General features: G+C 59.0%; 1 protein-coding gene across 2 annotated transcripts in view; it reads left to right on the forward strand.

The window, feature by feature from the left end:
- NKD1 (NKD inhibitor of WNT signaling pathway 1) overlaps nt 1-17,096 on the forward strand; it is a 78,724-nt gene that overhangs the window by 23,941 nt on the left and 37,687 nt on the right. Inside the window, exon 1 of one of the 2 annotated variants that reach the window (XM_070063176.1) lies at nt 6,061-6,082. The exons of the other annotated variant lie outside the window; for it this stretch is intronic. The gene's annotated coding sequence lies outside the window, so the exon portion shown is untranslated. Of the gene's footprint in view, nt 1-6,060; nt 6,083-17,096 lie in introns of those variants that run through there. 2 annotated transcript variants of the gene reach the window in all.

A 17,096-nucleotide genomic window follows, 5' to 3' on the forward strand; every position in this document is an offset into this window, starting at 1 on the left:
GGCTCTAGCTGCCCTTACCCCCCTCTCAGCATGGACCACCCTTCCCCCTCATTTCCTGTCCCCATCTCTGTCCGCCCTCAGGGCCTCTGCACATGCTGTCCCCTCTGCTGGAGATGCCTCCCGCACCTGTTTCCCTGCTTCTCTCCTGCCCTCCCTCCTGGACCCAGCTTCCATGGCCACCCCAGAGCTGGCTCCTTCTTGTCATGTCCTGCATCTTGTTGGGAGGCTAGACTTGTTGCTCACCTCCCACAGGACAGGTGCCAGGGGCGGGGCCCTTGTCTTTAGTCCCTGGAGCTCCGTGGTCCAGCCCCGGGCCTGGCACTTGGGAAATGGAAGGGCTTTCCCTGTGCTTTGGACAAGTCTCTTCCCCCTTCTGGGCTTCCATGTCCTGTCTGGAAAACAGGGCTGGGGCCAGTGGGCCTCGGGCCTCCTGAGTGGCTGCCGTGGTGGAGTGAGCCTTGGAATCCATGGTGTCTGACTTGGGGCTGGCTGGAGGGCTCCAAGTAGTGGGGCTCCCCAGAGGGCTCAGGGGCTCTGCCGTGGGACCCTGGGAACAGGAGTGTCCTCTGTTACCAACTCATCTATCCCTAACAATGGGGTCCCCCAACCCCGTAACTTCCCTTGTTAAGCCGTATAGACTCTGGGCAGCCTCTCAGAGTCAGAGAAAGATGGATCCAAAGCCTGATTGGCTGAGCCTAGACGGCCGCTGCTTGCCGTGTGAAGGAGAGGCGGGGAGATGGGGCTGCAGTCGGAGGGGCTGCTTCTTCCCAGCCACACCGCGCGGGCCACTTTCCTACGGTAGATTGCAAATATTTTTATTTTATTTGAGAGAGAGAGGGACAGGGACAGGGAGAGAGACCGAAACAGACAGAGAGTTTCCATTTACTGGTTTATTTCCTAGATGTCCACGCAGCCAGGGCTGGGCCAGGTTAAAGCCAGGAGCCAGCCACATGGGACCCCCGCCTCCCCGGATGTGCGTTAGCAGGGAGCTGGGTTGGAGGTAAGGGAACGGGGGCTCGAGCCAGGCACTCTGATGTGGGATGCAGGCATCCCAAATAGGAAGAGGAGCCAGTGCGCCATGCCTGCCCCTTTCCTAATCTTTCTGAGGCCTCGGTCTCCCCATCTCTAAAAAGGGACAACCAGCGGCCCTCCCTCTGGGGTGGGTGCAGGAATTCAGCAGGGCTGGTGTGGCCGTGGAACTGGGTCAGGGAGCGGATTAGCGCTTCCGCCGGGAAGGGACAGGTCTCTCTGACACCATTCCCCGTGGACGCGGCTTTGTTCTTTCCTTCCCGCTGAAAAAGCCCCACTCCCACCCTCAAGCGTCTCTTCCCCCTGCCCCGTTGTCCACCCTGCACCCTGAACTCATGCTTTCTCCTGGCTGGGTGGGGGTTGTGCGGAGACCTCCGCACCGAGGCTGCCCTGTGGGCTGGTGGACATCCCCTGTGCACCCCTACCCCTGCCGGTTGGCTGAGGGGAGCCTTGGTTGGAGACCCGGGCTCCTTCCTCGTGCCCTTGAGCTGCCAGAAGGCCGCCTGAATCACTGGAGGGGGGAAGCAGTGAGTGTCCCCCCAGGGTCTGTTGGGGTTCTGTCTGCTCTCTCCCCATCAGGACTCCCCTGGGGCGCTTGTGTGTGGGGGTGGGGCAAGGCAGGGCAAAGGTACAGTGTCTGCTGTTCCTAAGGCCGCCCCTGGTGCCCCAGACAGAGCTGGAGAGCTTAAATAAATGCATATGCTGGGGTCTCCTGGGGGGAGCTCCAGGGGACAGGGGTCAGGTCAGCCTCAGCCCTGGGAGGGGGGGGTGGGGACCCAAGGCATAGCAGGGTCTCGCTCCCTGATCCCGAGGGGGAAGGGTGCCAGGCTGACACGCACGGACGACAGCTGCCGACTATAAGTGTCCGGGGTGCGGCGGCAGTGGGGGAGTGTTCTTTTTTTAGCGCAGGCACATAGATCTCACATGTATGTGTGCACGTGTAGTACATGTGCATACGCACATACACGTTTTAGAATTTTACGTGTGCCTTTTCAAGACTTTTTGGAGTGGGAATTCTCACTTCCATTTCACACATGGTAAAACTGAGGCTGCCTGTGACAAAGGACCTTCTCCCAGATCACAGGGAGACCACGGGAGAGAACGCCCTATGAGGTCCAAACTCAGGACCACCTGTGCATGCACATTTTTTTTTAAGACTTATGAATTTGAAAGACAGAGTGACAGAGAGAGGGAGGGAGAGAGAGAGAGAGATAAAGATCTTCCATCTACTGGTTCACTCCCCAAGTGGCTGCAACAGCCAGGGCTGATCCAGGCCAAAGCCAGCAGCTGGGAACTCCGTCCACATCTCCCACATGGGTCAGGGGCCCAGGGACTTGCGTCATTTTCCACTGCTTTCCTAGGCGCATTAGCAGGGAGCTGGATCGGAAGTGGAGCAGCCGGGACTTGAACCTGTGGCTGAGACGGGGTGCTCCTGGGGCATGCCAGTTCCCCTGCCTGTGTGCAGTCTGCCTCGCCACCACCTCTGTGGGAGCTCAGTGTCCTTGCCTGTCCGGTGGGCGTTCTTGATCAGCTCCTGGGCGCACAGCACTTGGAGCGTGGCCACTGGCGTGTGGGGGCCACCCCGCCCTCCTGAGCCTACTCTTGAAGTCACTGCTTGGGGCTCAAGTGTCTAGGAGGGCTTGCTTGGTTTGGGTGACATTTCCAAGGGACACGGGGCCTCTCCGGGGCCCTGGCTGGGCAGACCCAGCCGTCTTTCCCCAGGGACTACATTTAGGATCTGTTGGATCTTGGCTGAACCTCATCTTGTTTCTGGAAAGTGTGCGTTTTGTTCCTCCTGCTGCCGTTGTCTGAAGCCCTGTCCCCTCTGAGGGCCAGCCCTGCCTGTCTTCCACTGGTGTGGGCCCTGGCCGGACCTGGTCTGCTCAGGGCTCCTCGGCGGCTGGCCTGGCAGGAGGGGCTGCTGCCGGAGTGTGCCGGGAGCCGGGGGGTACCCTCCCTGCCTCCCGCCGGCCCAGGCAGAGGCCTCGGAGGGAGGCGCCGGGGTTTTCTTTGGCACTGGGTGAGCAAATGGCTCCTTCGCCCTTTTCTTCTGAGCCCTGTGAAAATACAAAGTTAAAAGACCCTGAAGTCTGAACAGGAAAACCAAATACATGAAACCGGCGCTGTGCGGGCGGGGGCCAGGGGCTGCGAACACCCAAGCTCGACACTTCCTCTCCTCGGAAGCGCTCTCCCCTCTCCCCGGCAGAATTGGCTCGGGGCATTCTTTAGCAGCCTAACCCCGGTGCTTCTCGGTGCTTCTCGCTGCTTGATTTAATGCCGCCCGAGCACAATAGCGACTTCTGAGCCGCTCGCTTCAGACACAGCTGCAAAGTTGTTTCGTGACACCAGTAAGTAGGTGGCTTTTTTTTTTCCACCCTTGAGCCAAGAAGTATATTCTAAGATTTATTAAATCTCCACCGCCTCCCCCTAGTAACCCAGATTTTCGCTCCAAGTAAAGGAAACTTGCTCAGAATGAGTTCCTCCACCCGTGGCTGGGAGGGAGAGCAAGGCCGGTCCAGGCGGGCGCTGACCCATGCACTTGGGCGGTGAGGCCCCCAGCTTGTGTTTCGTAACCCCACATGGCGCACGGCCTAGGCTTCGGGGCCATCAGCCGGCAGACGGTGGTCTTGGCGGGCAGGGTGGAGTGGGAGTGGGGGCCGCCCCGGGAGCATGGTCCCCAGCTCCGGGGCTGTGGGCCTGGGTGGTGACAGTGTGTCCCTGGAAGTGACTTGGAGCCCTCGGAGTCCTCGTCCTTGTCCCCCTCACAGCCCAGGGCTCCTTCCTGGGGTCGTGGCTTCTGAGTGCGGCCCCTGCTGGAGCTCAGGGGCCCGATCCAGGTTCCGGCCCTGTGGCTTTTTCCACCTGAACCCAGCAGAGAGTTCGCTGGGGCTGTGTCTGATGACCCGCATGCGTGTTTTGTGGCGCTCATGGCCTCAAAGAATGTAATCTGCTGCCAACACTTAAAAATGGAGACATGAGGGAGGGCGCTGTGGTGTAGTGGGTTAAGCAGCTGCCTGCGTCGCCGGCTTCCCCTGTGGGCGCTGGTTCCAGTCCTGGCTGCTCCACTGCCCTGAGCCAGTGGGCGGATGATCTCTCTGTCTCTCCTTTATCTGTACCTCTGCCTTTCAAATAATCTTAAAAAAAAAAAGAGACATTACATCCAAATCCAGAAAGGAAAGATCTGAAAAATTTAGGCAGGAAGATCGGAAAGTGTGGCGCGGCCGCCATGTTTGCACCCACTAGAGCAGGGCTTCTCACTGGGCCCAGGGCACTTGCGTGGTCCAGGTACTTTCTCCATTGCACTCCTGGCATCCAGTGGGCCGAGACCAGGGGGGCTGCCAGCATCCTGCCGGCATCCAGCCCCTACCGCAAAGCATGACCTGGCCCTAACTCAGCAGTACCAAGGCCCAGAAGCACCAAGCCCACTGCTTGGGATTCAGAATATTCTAGAAGATTCTGAATGTCCGAGACTAGCTTCTTGGCGTCTTCATGCCCTCTGTGCAGAGTTGGGTCTGTATGCTAATGTGTCCTCACTGGCCTGGAGCAAGCCCTGGACAGACGGATGTGTGGTGACTGGGGAATGTGGGTGTTACAAATCTTTCCATAAAGATTTGAGGCAAACCCTGGCTACGTGTCCCACGGGAGGAGCTGAGAAGTCTGTGGCTGTGTCTGTGCTCCTGTGGTCTAACCTGCTGCACCCACGTTCCTTCTGTCCTGTAGACTGTCTTCCTTGGTTGATCTCACCAGGGGGTTTTGTGTTGTATTATTTTTGGCTTGACAATGAGCCATTTCTGAAAGGGACCTTAAGAGAGTGTCATCATGACACCGTATGTGACAAGTCCGCTCGTTGCACTGGCCACTCCAGCCTCTCACTGTGCCGTTCCCGCAGGTGCCAGGAGAGCCCAAGGAGGGGAGAGGCCCAGTTTTTGGGGTGATGCCATGGCAGAGGAGGCCTTGATGCAGCTGGCACCATAGCAGGTGCACGCAGGGCGCACAAAACCACATGGGCCCAGCGAATGCAAGAGATGGCACACGAGAGAGCGAGAGAGTGCTGCTTCCCAGAGGGTTCGCGAGCCAGGGCTTGGGAGGAAGGTGACGGAACAGCAAGGGAGATTGCTCGGTCCCTTTCTATAGAAATTGCAGCCTGGTGGGCTGGGTCTAGCCCCCTGGGAGTATTTTATTTGACCTACTCAATTTTTTAAAAAATTGAGCCAACATTTTAAAGTGAGGGCTTTCATTGGGAAGTCCAGATTTCAGACTTTCTGTAAAAGCTGGGAAAGTTGGCCTCCCCAGCATCAGCTTCTGGGCCCAGCAGCATTGAGCTGCCCGTGCCTCAGGATGGGGCCTGTGTCCCCCAGAGTCCCACGGTGCCCACCCGTTCTGCTTCTCATCTCTCTACCTGTTGCATTTTGCCTTATAGAAATGTTGCTTTTCTTTGCCAAGATTTATTTATTTATCTGAAAGGTAGAGTCGTGATGGGAGAAGAATCTTCCATCCGCTGGTTCACTCCCCAGATGGCTGCAATAGCTGGGGCTGGACCAGGCTGAAGCCAGGAGCCTGGAACTCCATCCTCATCCCCACGTAGGTGGCAGGGGCTCAAGCACTTGGACCATCTTCTGTGGTGTACATTAGCAGTGAGCTGGATGGGAAGCCAAGGAACCTGAACTTGAACCCATACTCATAGGGGATGCTGACGTCCTTAACCTGCTGAGTTACATGTTCTCCCCAGAGATGTTTCCTTTAACATTTTATTTCTCTCATAGGGAAAGTAATTGCTATCAAGGATAAGTGGAGCGGGGAGTGGGGGGCGGTGGCGTTGAACTAAACGAGTTCTTTAAGGAGAGTAAGATCAGTTCTTCATGGAGATGGAGACAGATTCCTTATCCTACCTTTGCAGTTATTAGACCTGGCCTATCTTGCTTATTCCAATAACTGGTTCCTGTAGGATTGGAGCTGGTGACATCTGGCCTCTCCTGAAGCCTTGCTTTCCACGGTGTTTCCTCATTATATTATCTCGCCAGAGAGTCCGCAGGGAAAAGGATTCCTTGCGAAAGTAAGTTTGGGGAAGCAATGGTTTTACAGCATCCAATTAAGCATGTTTCTTACTGCAGGACCTCTCAGAGCCTTTATTGTGCTAATGAGCCCTGTGAGTCCAGAATGTGGATTTCACTGTAACTCAGGTTGTTTTGTGCCTGGTTTCTGGCCAGGGCATCTTTTGGGAAAACAGCACTGTAGGGCTGGAGCGCACTCGCTCTCTCGGGTGTTGTCTTGCGCTCGCTCTGCACATGAGCTGAATTCCCTACCTGCACCTGCAGTTGTGCCAGATGCATCGATGGCCTCCCAAAGGTGCAGACTTTGCCTCTGCCAAAAGGCTCCTAGAGATCTCGGGTCCTCTTTGCCGTCTGGAACTCGTGCCATCGTGCAGGAGCAGCTCGGGTGGGTGTGTGGCTCTCGGTGCTTTCGGGGCGTCCGCAGAACAGGTGCATTGCTTTTCAGACCCTAGATGATGCTGTGCTTTTGTGCAGCGGCTCTCAGCGGCTGTGACCCTCAGGGGCTGCAGGCGTGGGATGTGCGGAGGCAGAACTGTGCGTGCAGGCCTGCATGCCTCCGGCACTGTTGCCTAGGTTTGCAAAGTGCCGGGGAGCTCAGGAGGCAGGGAGCCTGCTGCTGACCGCTGGGAGCGAAGGGTTTGGTGCCCAGGACCTGAGCATTGCCAGCGCGGGTTACTGAGCGGGTGGGGAGCTTGCTGTTGATCTCTCCTCTAAGCTATGCGCGCCGTCAGGTGTGTTCCTGGCCCAGTGATGTGTCTGTCTCTTTGCCCAGCCCTGGAAAGGCAGCGCGTGGACCAGATGCCGGCCTTGATCTGCCGAGCTCCCTGGGATGCTTCTGAGAAGGCCGGAGTGCGTTGCCCGCCCAAGGATGTCTCAACTAATTAGCCCATTAGAGCCGACGGGCCTCAGATCGTGCATTTGGAGCTGTCTGCTAATTAGGCCTTGAATGTGATTTTAGTTAAACGATTAAACGCTCTCGCAGGGCTGTGTTCCCTGCAGCAGTCTCAGGCCTGTGCCCAGAGCCCCGGCCAAGATGAAACCCATTTCTGTTCTGGGACAGAACGTATCCCTCCCAGGCCCCGCAGCTGCCCCATGTGCTCACTGAGGTCTTTGCAAAGGAGGCGCCTGCCTCCCGACGTTCCGCTGGGTGTGCGGGGAGGGAAGGCTGCCCTGCCTTGGTCAGCCCAGCCACTCGCTCCTCAAGGCGTCCTCTGCAGGTCCCGTGGTGGTTCTGGGCCCCAGGGCTGCCACTGGCATCTTGGCGCACTCCTCCTGAGCTGTCCGTGGTTCCGGTGGGAACGCGCCATTCCCTTATTCGGTGCGTCAGGTGCTGCCGCCTCGTGCCAGGCCTGCTGCCAGTGGCGGATTTGGGGATCCATTGCATTATTGTTCCACTTAAGGCTCCGTGCGGCTGCTAGCTTGGGGGTTTGGCCGGGTGGGCTGTGCGTGTGTTGGAGGTGAGAGGCTGTGCTGGATTCTTGGCCACCCCCCTCTCACCGAGAGCTCGAATTTTCTCCTCCCTGGGCTCTGCAGGGGCCCTGGAGAGAGAAGGCCTGTGCTCTGCTGCTTCGGAGAGCCCCAAGCTGCCGAACAGGAAGTGCAGCCGCTTTGCTAGACAGCACAGGGAGAGTGTCCGAGGAGAGAGGAGGCTCCGAGGCAGTGTGGGGGCAGGCGAGAGGCTGAGCATCCCAGGGTCGAGGGGCTCCCAGCCTCCCAGCCACGGCGTCAGACACTCCCAGGCCCGACTGGGATGACCACAGCCCCAGGCTTCATGGGAGGCTCAGGTGCAGCCAGAAGAGCTGCCTGCCGGAACCCGCCACCCCACGCCCCGTGAGGGATGTGGAGGGGTGGTCTTCCACCTCTGAGATTGCGTCTGGTTCCTTATGCAGGCTCTGTCACTGAAGCAGGGGGGTCACTCAGCGCCTGGCTGACTTGGGCGGAAGACGCCCTGTCCATGGCGCATGGCAAACCATGGCCGTGCCATGCTAGGCTGTGCACAGAGTGACAGTGGGCAGGGTTGTGACCGCAGAGGGGACTCCAGCCCTTTGTACGTGTAGTCGGGAATTCTAGAATTCAAATCCTGACCTGAACCCAGGATCTCATGGAGAACTTCCAAGTGTCACCCCATTCAGCCTGAGCTTTTGTCTCTTTGTCAAAAGAGAATGAGGGTATGAGGGTGGACGTTTGGCCTAGCCATCAACTTGGGATCTCAGGTTCCCCGATCCGTGCTGGAGTGCCCGGGGCCCATGCCCTACGCCACTCCTGACTGCAGCTTTCTGCTATCGTGGGCCTGGAGGCAGCGGTGATGACTCAAGTCATCGGGCCCCTGCCACCCGTGCAGGACCCCTGGATTGAGTTCCTAGCTCCCAGCGTTAGCCTTGGCCCCTGCTGCAGCCATGGCTGGCATTGGGGGAGTGAACTGTTGAATGGGAGCTCTCTCTGTCTGTTCCTGTCTCTCTGTGCCTCTGCTTCTCAAATTTTATAAAGAGAACGGGCAGCACAGTTGGTAGATCAGTTAGGGGTGCGTGACACCCACCCCTGGACTCCTAGACTTAGCCACTAGTTACTCCTCCTGTGCCTGTGACTTGGTGGGGCCGGGTGGAGCTGACCTGGCGTGGGCTGGCTCTTGCTTCCGGGAGTGGGTGGCAGGTTGGCCAGCGGCCGCCTGGTCCAGAATAGAATTGCCGGGGACAAGGCGCCTCCCCTTCACGTGGACTTGACATTGCTCCAGCAGGCAAGCCCAGACATTTCACTGGGGCAGGTCTCAGTCTCTGCCTGTGCCCCACTGGCCAGAGCAAGCACACAGCCATGCCCAGACTCCATGAGAGAGGACACCATGGGCAGGTGGGAGCGACTTGTGTAATCAGATCACCTCCCTTGGGGTGAGGGGACTTGTCCATGCTCACAGGCTCACGGGCTGGGTGGAGCCCTGCCTTTGCCCGTGCCTCAGTTTTCTCATCTGCTAAATGGGTGCAGTGATAGAAGGGGTGTTGCAAGGGTTTAAAAGGAGGAGAAACGTCAAGCGTGGAACAGGCATCTGGCGCATCACCATCATCATCGTCATGATTGGTTTCAGCCGACTGAGAAGCACCCCTGGCTACAGGCACTCGTGTAATCACCACCAGGGCTGTGTGGTTTCTTTGACCCCTGGGGATAGACAAGGTTCGGCACCATCCAGGGTGTGGCCCCTGCTGAGCCCCCTCCTCCCGCCTGTGCACAGCAAGGGTGTTGCAATGCCCTCCCCTTCCCCCGCGGCACCTGTGTCCACAGGGCTCTGGGCTGTCCCCTGTAGCTGGTAACAAATGCAGCGCCCGGACTGCGGGGCCCAGACTCCTGGTGGAGGGGACCTGCTGGGTGCCCACGGGTGGCATTGTCCTGAGCCGTCCCGAGAAGCTGGGGTGCCTCCGTGTTTGAACAGTGGGGTCTCTTTTTTGATGCTTTCACCTGAAAACTTGTCTCTGCGTGGATTTCAGAGAAGGTCCCCAAGGAGAGGGCTGGGAACCTGTCATTCATACCAATTCCTGCCACCGTTCGGGTACTGCCTGCCGGGAGGGTGGCCGAGGTCCCTCCCTAGCATTTGTACTAAACATGTGGCCGGGGCTGGGCACGAGGGCCCCCGCAGCTCCGAGTTCTCTGCTCAGGAGCCGGCCAGGGCTTGGTGGGAGTGGGGAAGCGGGCCCCGGCAGCTGGGCTCTGTCAGCCCCGTGGAGACAGGGACCCTGCTGGCCAAGGAATTCCGGGCCGAGTCTGTGATGGGGCTGCTTTGGAAGCACAGCCCGGGCCTGGAAGAATCCGAGCTCCCTGGGCAGCAGGCCCGACCGGGGCCTTGCGCTGGAATGCCGGGAACTGAGAGCTGGCTGGACTTCTGAGGCCGTGGAGCTGGCTCTCCCGGGGCCTCGCTGCCGCGAGTCCGGCCGCCCAGCTTCCCCCAAGGCAGGGCGGCCCCCAGCCCCAGCCCCGGCTCCACCCTCTGCAGCCCTCAGGCCCCAGGGCAGGACTGGTGAGAATTTGGTAATCATAAAACTGATGGGGGCAGGAACAGTGGGGTGCATGCCCACGCCCATGCCCACGCCCACCGGCTTGCCGGGCGCTCTGTCCAGGCCTTGGTCTCTGTGCTGTTTAGCAGATGTACCCGGCGCTGGTGTGCCTTTGTTTGCGTGACAAGCGTGCATCTGTGTCCCCTTTTTTCTGTGTTTCTTCCGTGATCAGATGTGGTGCTCACCTGGGCCAGGGGCTGTGCTGAGTCCGTATCCCGAGACAGGTAGTGTGCTGGCCTTCATGTCGGAGACAGGCACCCGAGGCCCAGAGTGGGCAGTCCACAAGGGAGGCTGGCGTTTAAACCCTGCTGGCACCAGCCCTGTTGCCTCCAAGCCAAATCCCTGTCCCTGTAAAAAATGTCCCTGGTCCTGGACATTTTATTAATTATTATGTGAGCAGTGGGGAGGGAGAGAGAGAGAGAGAGAGAGAGAGAGAGAAATAGGCCAGGAGCCGAGAACTCAGTCCAGGTCTTGCACATGGGTGTCAGGGACCCAGTCTCAATCCGGAGCCATCACCACTGGCTCCCAGAGTCCCCATGCGTGGAGCCAGGACTCAAAGCCAGGCCCTGCCATGTGGAACACGGGTGTCCTGTCGGCTGGGCCGAGGGTGGCCCCTGGCGTTCCACGGGACAGGCTCCTGTCGGGGGTTTTCATTTTTCATCTCGTTCTTCTGTGGGCAGAGCGAACATTCCAGCTGCTTAAGGATGCCCGTGGGCGCTGTCTGGTTAGGCAAGGTCGTGGCCTGAGGATGGCTAAGTGGGGGAACTCCTTCAGGGGTTCCCTTGTTGGAGAAAACTGGGCTCCCTGAGTCACGGGCGTCTCCCTGGCTGGGGGGAAGCCATCTCCGCACCTTCCACGCACACTCGGGTCAGCTGTCTGAGGTCCACCACGTGCCCCATGTCTGAGAGCCACATTCCAGGAGGTGCTTGGGCTCTGGGGTAAAAGCAGGCCTGGCCTTCTGTTCAGACAAGGCCACAGAGCGTCCCCGGGCTCCCGGGGGCCATTGCAGCTCACTGCCGACTTTTGGTGGGGAAGCAGAGCACACCAGCTTCTGGTTCTCCCAGGGGGTGTTGGAGCATCTTGCCTGACCCCTTCGTGCAATAGGAACCTTGTCCAGTGCACCTGTGCAGAAGGCCTCCCTGCGTGGATCCCTCCTGTGACGGGGAGCTCACTGCCTGAAGTGACCTCTTCCAGGCTGCTGGAAGAACAGAGTGCAGCTCTCTGAGCTGAGAGCCCTGCCCTGCCTTCAACAGGCGCCCAGGCCTCCCTCTGCCAGGGCAGAACTGGCTTCTTCTGCCCTCCCCGTCTCAGGTCATCCAGGGCCCTCAGCTGGGAAGCCCTAGGGCCCCTCCCCACCCCCCCAGAGTCCCCGCCTCCTCACCGCTGTGTGCCCTGGAGTTGGTCATGGCCGCTCCTCATCTGTTAATGGGCGTGGCCGTGGTCCCCGCCGCGGACATCTTGTGAGGATTCCGTGAGTTCATACACATGGAGTCCTTGCAGCCATGAACGCGGGACTTGCTACATGTCAGAATACTAAATATCAGCTTTAATCACACAGGCGGCGGTGTGGCCGCCCCCAGACCAGGGCTCCTCACACTCGAGGGTGCCTGTGAATTGCACGGGCCTCGTTAGCAGATGCAGAATCTGAGTAGGTCAAGCGGGGCCTAGGCCCGTGTTTCTGACAGCTTCCTAGATTCCTGGGTCCACGCCGTGAGCAGCAAGGCACGGGTATCTGTGTCTTTTTTTTTTCCCCTGTGGAGCTTCATTTTCCAGGTGGAGTCTGGCCCGGTCCAAGGATGGTAGCACATCGTCTCCCGTGATATGGATCTAATGCTTCTGTGTGGCCTCACGTTGTATCGCTTAGGGAGAAAAGGGGTTACCCGGGGTATCAGGGCAGCCTTTGCCCTCTGGATTTGGAGTCTGGATCAGTGACTTAGATGGGAAAACTGCTCTGCAAGTTTGCAGAAGTCTTGCCGGGCCGGAAAGCACTCGAGGGTTGGAGCTCAGGCTTCTGTCTGCTCCTGGAGCTGGGCCGTCTTCCGTGACTAGATCCAGAGCCGAATCAGTCCGTGCAATCCCAGGGCAGCCTGCAAGGCAGGAGCCTCCAGAGGGCGGGCAGTGAGCCGGCCGTGTGGGGATGATGGGCCGCCCCAGCGGGCGCCCGGGTTCCCTGACAGCCAGGTAACACCTGGGCGTGGCAAGGGACCCTGCACCCTTTTATGCCTTATCTGTGGCTCAGGTCACGTGACATACATACCTGGCAGGGGAACCGATTTGTCTTAAGTATTTCAATGCTGATTTCAAGTTAGAGTCCCAGAAACAGTTGAGGATGAGGATGAAGTGCAATATAAGATATCGTAACAGCAAGAACAATAGTTCTCAGCCAATCGCAGCACTTCCCATTAAACCTGTTGCAGTCAGGTGTTGGTGCTGTAGCCTTAGCCTGTTCTGTTGTTTCTGCTGGGCTGGAATGGAGCAGCCAGATGGTCAGGGCACAGCCTTGGGCGTGCGGGCGGCCGAGTTTGGGGCTCGAAGCTGCCACTCCTTAGCTGCTGGTGCAAGTTTCTTAACTGCTCTCTGCCTCAGTTTCCTCATCTGTAGAATGGGGAGAACAGCAGTGTCCCTTCATGTGTCCCTGCTGACAGTTGAAGGCGTTAAGAACACTGCCTCCCCCACCCCCCCATCAGTGTGGCGCATCGCTTGTTCTCTTGTTTTTTAAAAAAATACTTGTTCAGGCTGGCGCCGCGGCTCACTAGGCTAATCCTCCGCTTAGCAGCGCCGGCACACCGGGTTCTAGTCCCGGTCAGGGTGCCGGATTCTGTCCCGGTTGCCCCTCTTCCAGGCCAGCTCTCTGCTGTGGCCAGGGAGTGCAGTGGAGGATGGCCCAAGTCCTTGGGCCCTGCACCCCATGGGAGACCAGGAGAAGCACCTGGCTCCTGCCATCGGATCAGCGTGGTGCGCTGGCCGCAGTGCGCCGGCTGTGGCGGCCATTGGAGGGTGAACCAACGGCCAAAGGAAGACCTTTCTCTCTGTCTCTCTCTCTCACTGTCCACTCTGCCTGTCAAAAAATTAAAAAAAAAAAATTTGTTCAAACCCAAGAGCACTAGAAAGAGAGGGAGAAACAGAGAGAGAGAGATCTTCCATCCACTAGTTGACTCCCCAAATGCCTACAACAGTGAGGTCTGGGCCAGGCCAAAGGCAGGAACCTGGAACTCCATCCGGGTCTCCCAAGTGGGCGGCGGGGGCCCAAGCACTGCTGGCTCCCAGGTGCATTAGCGAAGCGAAGGAGCCAGAACTCAGATCGGAGCCCCGACGCGGGATGCAGGTGTCCCAGGTGGCAGCTTCACCCGCCACCCCACAGCGCCCGCCCCTCACCTCCAGTTTTGCTGTGATCTCCATGTTGGTTTCCTGTCCCCACCCTTGGTCCAGCAGGCCCGCCATGGGCTGCATGGTGGAGCTCTGTGCAGCCAGCGCCTGCAGTTCCAGGCTGTGCCTTGCTGCTGCTGTCCTGTATCTGCCTTGGTGGTGGTGGTGGTGGTGGGGGTCCTGCTGCCTTGGGGGGTTGTCTCCAGAGGTGCTGGCTGCCGTCTGTGTGGTTCCTGTGCCTCTGAGAAGGCAGCCGCGCCGGCGGGTCTTGTTGGAGCTGTTTGCTGAGTGGCCTTGGTGCTACAGGTGGCCCCGCCTGCCAGCCCGGTCCTCCGCGTATGGATGAGACCCGGCCTTTTCCCGGATGCTCGGGCCCAGGCTCTCCTCCCTGCACTGATCATGTAGCCTTGAGCACACTCACGCCGCCTCACTGTGGTTTGGGCAGACATTGAAACCCCAAAGCCGTGCACTGGTGGTGCAGGTGTAGGAAGGGCGGGGTCTCGATCCGGTCCTGGTGTCTGGGAGCTGGGCCGAGCGGGACATCCTTAGGTCACTGGGGGCACGCCCTCTGAAGAGAGGCTTGGGCCCGGCCACTCCCTCTGCTTCTGGGTCACTGTGCATTGTTCCTCCACACACACTCTGCCGTCCCCTGGCGTCACCTGATGGTCTGGCCAGTGGGACCTGACCCACCCCTGTCTGTGAACCTCATAAGCAGCTTGTCTTGGGTGTTTGGGTGTAGTAGTGAGAAGCTGATGAATTCACTCATACCAAGAAATTGTCATGCAGCCAACAGAAGAAGTAAAAATACCCACATACGTTCATGCATTCCTATGAAGGGAGTGGTTATTGATTGATTTATATTTGAAAGGCAGAGAGAGGGAGAGAAAGAAAGAGATCTCCTATCTGTAGGTTCACTCCCCAAATGCCCACAGCCTGGGCTGGTCCAGACTGAAACCAGAAGCTGGAAACTTGATCCAGGTCTCCTGCGTGGGTGGCTGGGACCTGATGGAGGTCCTCCTAGGGTCTGCTTTAGCAGGAAGCTGGAGTCAGGAGCGGAGTCCTGGGCTTCTGTAGCACAGCCTCTTGCCCCGCCTCCTCCCTTTGACAGGTGGGGAAACTGAGTCAGACCACCCAGCTCTCAAACTCGCAGTTCTCCACGCCATAACCTTCGGCTCCCAGTGAGCAGGGCTGGGGAGGGAGCACCCGAGGGCTTTGAGTTGGTTGGAATGGGGAGCCCCTGAGGTCGGCAGAGCAGGGGAGGGAGCCCGTGAACAGAGAGGAGCGTGCCATCTGGGCTGGGGTGTGAGCCAGGGAGCCGACCTCAGGCCGTGGGCCTGGCTGGACCACGGACGCCAGCAGGGAGGCTGCCCTGGCACAGGCCAGCGAGCTGTGTGGGAGGCGGCCGCTGTCTGCTCGGGGGTGGGCCGCCGGGCCGTGCGTGGGTGGAAGAGAGGCCCTTTGCACCTGCCCCATTTGCATTCTGGGCAGTGACTTGGCTGCTGTCAGGGCTGGAGCTGGCAGTGGCCGCAGGGAGACGCCGGGCCCGTGTTTTGAGCAGGAGCCAGGACTGGAGGCTGGAACAGGCCGCCAGCTCAGATCCAGTCCACGCTGGCCCCAGATCAATGCAGACTGTCGCAGGGCCAGCGCGTTGTCGCCGCCACCCCCGCCACCTCCTGGGGGCTGCTGAGCTGGGCGGGGCCTCCTGAGGCCCATGGCTCACCCGGGAGGCTGTTAGGGAGACACAGAGGCAACCCAGAGCCCGTGGGGAGGAGGATGAGGAGGGCTGGCGCTGACTTCCTGGTCTCCGTTTTGTGTGTTCCAGGCCCTGCGCCAGGTCCGTAGGGCCTGTAGTGGGGAGACAGGGGAGGGACCGTGGCCTGGGCTCCTGGCATGGCTGAAAGCGGCCTTGGAGTGCGGGCTGGAGGGGTGAGCAGACCATAGCGGGGGTGTGTGATGGCAGGTGGGGGCACTGCCCCGCTGTCCAGGATAGTTCCTGCCGCCCCTGTCATCCTGGTTACTGGCCACGCCACCAAGGGTCCTGTTGGAGCAGTGCAGTTATCCGGGCGCCCTGGAGACAGGCGCTGGTGTTTTCATTTCCAGGGCGAGGAAACCGGGCTGGTGGGGGCCCGTGTTGGCTGCACGAGGCCCTGGGATGAGGACGAGACAGCGCTGGGGCACGGAGAAGGGGAAACCCCAGTGTTCCGGCACCGCCATGCCGTCCGTGCTGTGTGCCAGTGGGTGGTGGGAGAGACTGAGAGGGACTCACTCTGCTCACCATGACAGCCAAGTGCAAACTGCGAGAGCAAACGCGGGGAAGGTATAGAGGTTTGCAGGTTCCTGTCGTTGAAGAGTCTGCGGGAAGCACTAGCTTCAGGCATGGTTTGATCCAGGGGCTCAAATGATGTCAGAAGCCATTTTCTCTCTCTCTCGCTCTCTCTCTCTCTTTTTTTTTTTTTTTTTTTTTTTTTTAACCTCCTAGCCCCATTTTCCCCTGGGTCGGCTGTTTTCTTAGGTAGGATTAAGGAGAGACATCAACTCTGCCCCCACCACGTGGGAGAGAGTAGTGGAGGGGTAGGGCAAACACGGGATATCCTGTTAAATTTGCATTGGAGGTTGACAATACATACTGCTTTTTTGGTAAACAATTATTGGTTGTTTATAGAGATCCAAGTTTAGCTGAGCGTCCTGTGTTTGTGAAGTCTGGAAGGCCCACGGAGGGAAGAAAATCCAAGTGTTACCTGCAGGGGTGGGTGTTTGGGGTGGCGGTCAAGACACCGCTTGGGATACCTGTACCGTACCTCGTTGTGCCTCCATGCACGTCCCGGCCCTGCTTCTGAGCCCAGGGCCTTCAGCCTGCCGGTGCACCTGGGAGGCTGCAGGTGATGATGGTCAAGTACTTGGGTTCCTGCACTCCCATGGGAGACCTGGGTGGCGTTCCAGACTCGTGGCTTCATCTTGGCCCAACCATGGCTGTTTGTGGGCAAAAAAAAAAAAAAAAAAAAAGGGGGTGTGGTGTGGTGGAGAAGGCAAAGTGTTTCCTTGGAGAAAGCAGAATGGGTGCTGGGCTGGGCTTCTGCTGCCCTGCTGCCCACTGCAGAGGCCAAGCCAGGGGTGAGAAGGATGGAGAGCTTTGGGTGGCCTTGGCTCTCCCCTAAGGGACAGCCTGGAACGGCAGCCCTGAAGGCCGTGGAGGCGCGTGAGAGGCCCCTGGGGAGGGGCTGCTCAGAAGGGGCTTCCTGTGCTTGGGTGAGACCCCCAAAGGTGGGGACAGCGGTTCGTGGAGTGGAGGTGGGATGGGGTGGAGTGGGAGGAAATGACCTTTCCTGTTTGCCTGTCAGTCAGGCCTGGCATGGGGTGGGGGGCCCTCATCCGGCTGCTCTGGCCCCCGAGTGACCGTGGCCTCTCTGAGCTGGACCCGTGTCCTGTCTGCTTTGTCCGAGATGAACCGAGCTTGCTCTCCATCGGCTTGTCAGCAACACGTGTGTCAGAGTTCAGAGTTCAGAGTTCAGGGGAGTGCTGTCTAGGACCTTCTGACCTCACCCGCTTTCTTTTCTCCCTTCTCAGACATCAGCCTCTGCATCTGTAAATTGGGCCGAGAGCTTGCTTGCTGGGC

This window comes from Oryctolagus cuniculus, chromosome 18 (genome assembly GCF_964237555.1).
Source record: "Oryctolagus cuniculus chromosome 18, mOryCun1.1, whole genome shotgun sequence".
Classification (NCBI taxonomy): domain Eukaryota; kingdom Metazoa; phylum Chordata; class Mammalia; order Lagomorpha; family Leporidae; genus Oryctolagus; species Oryctolagus cuniculus.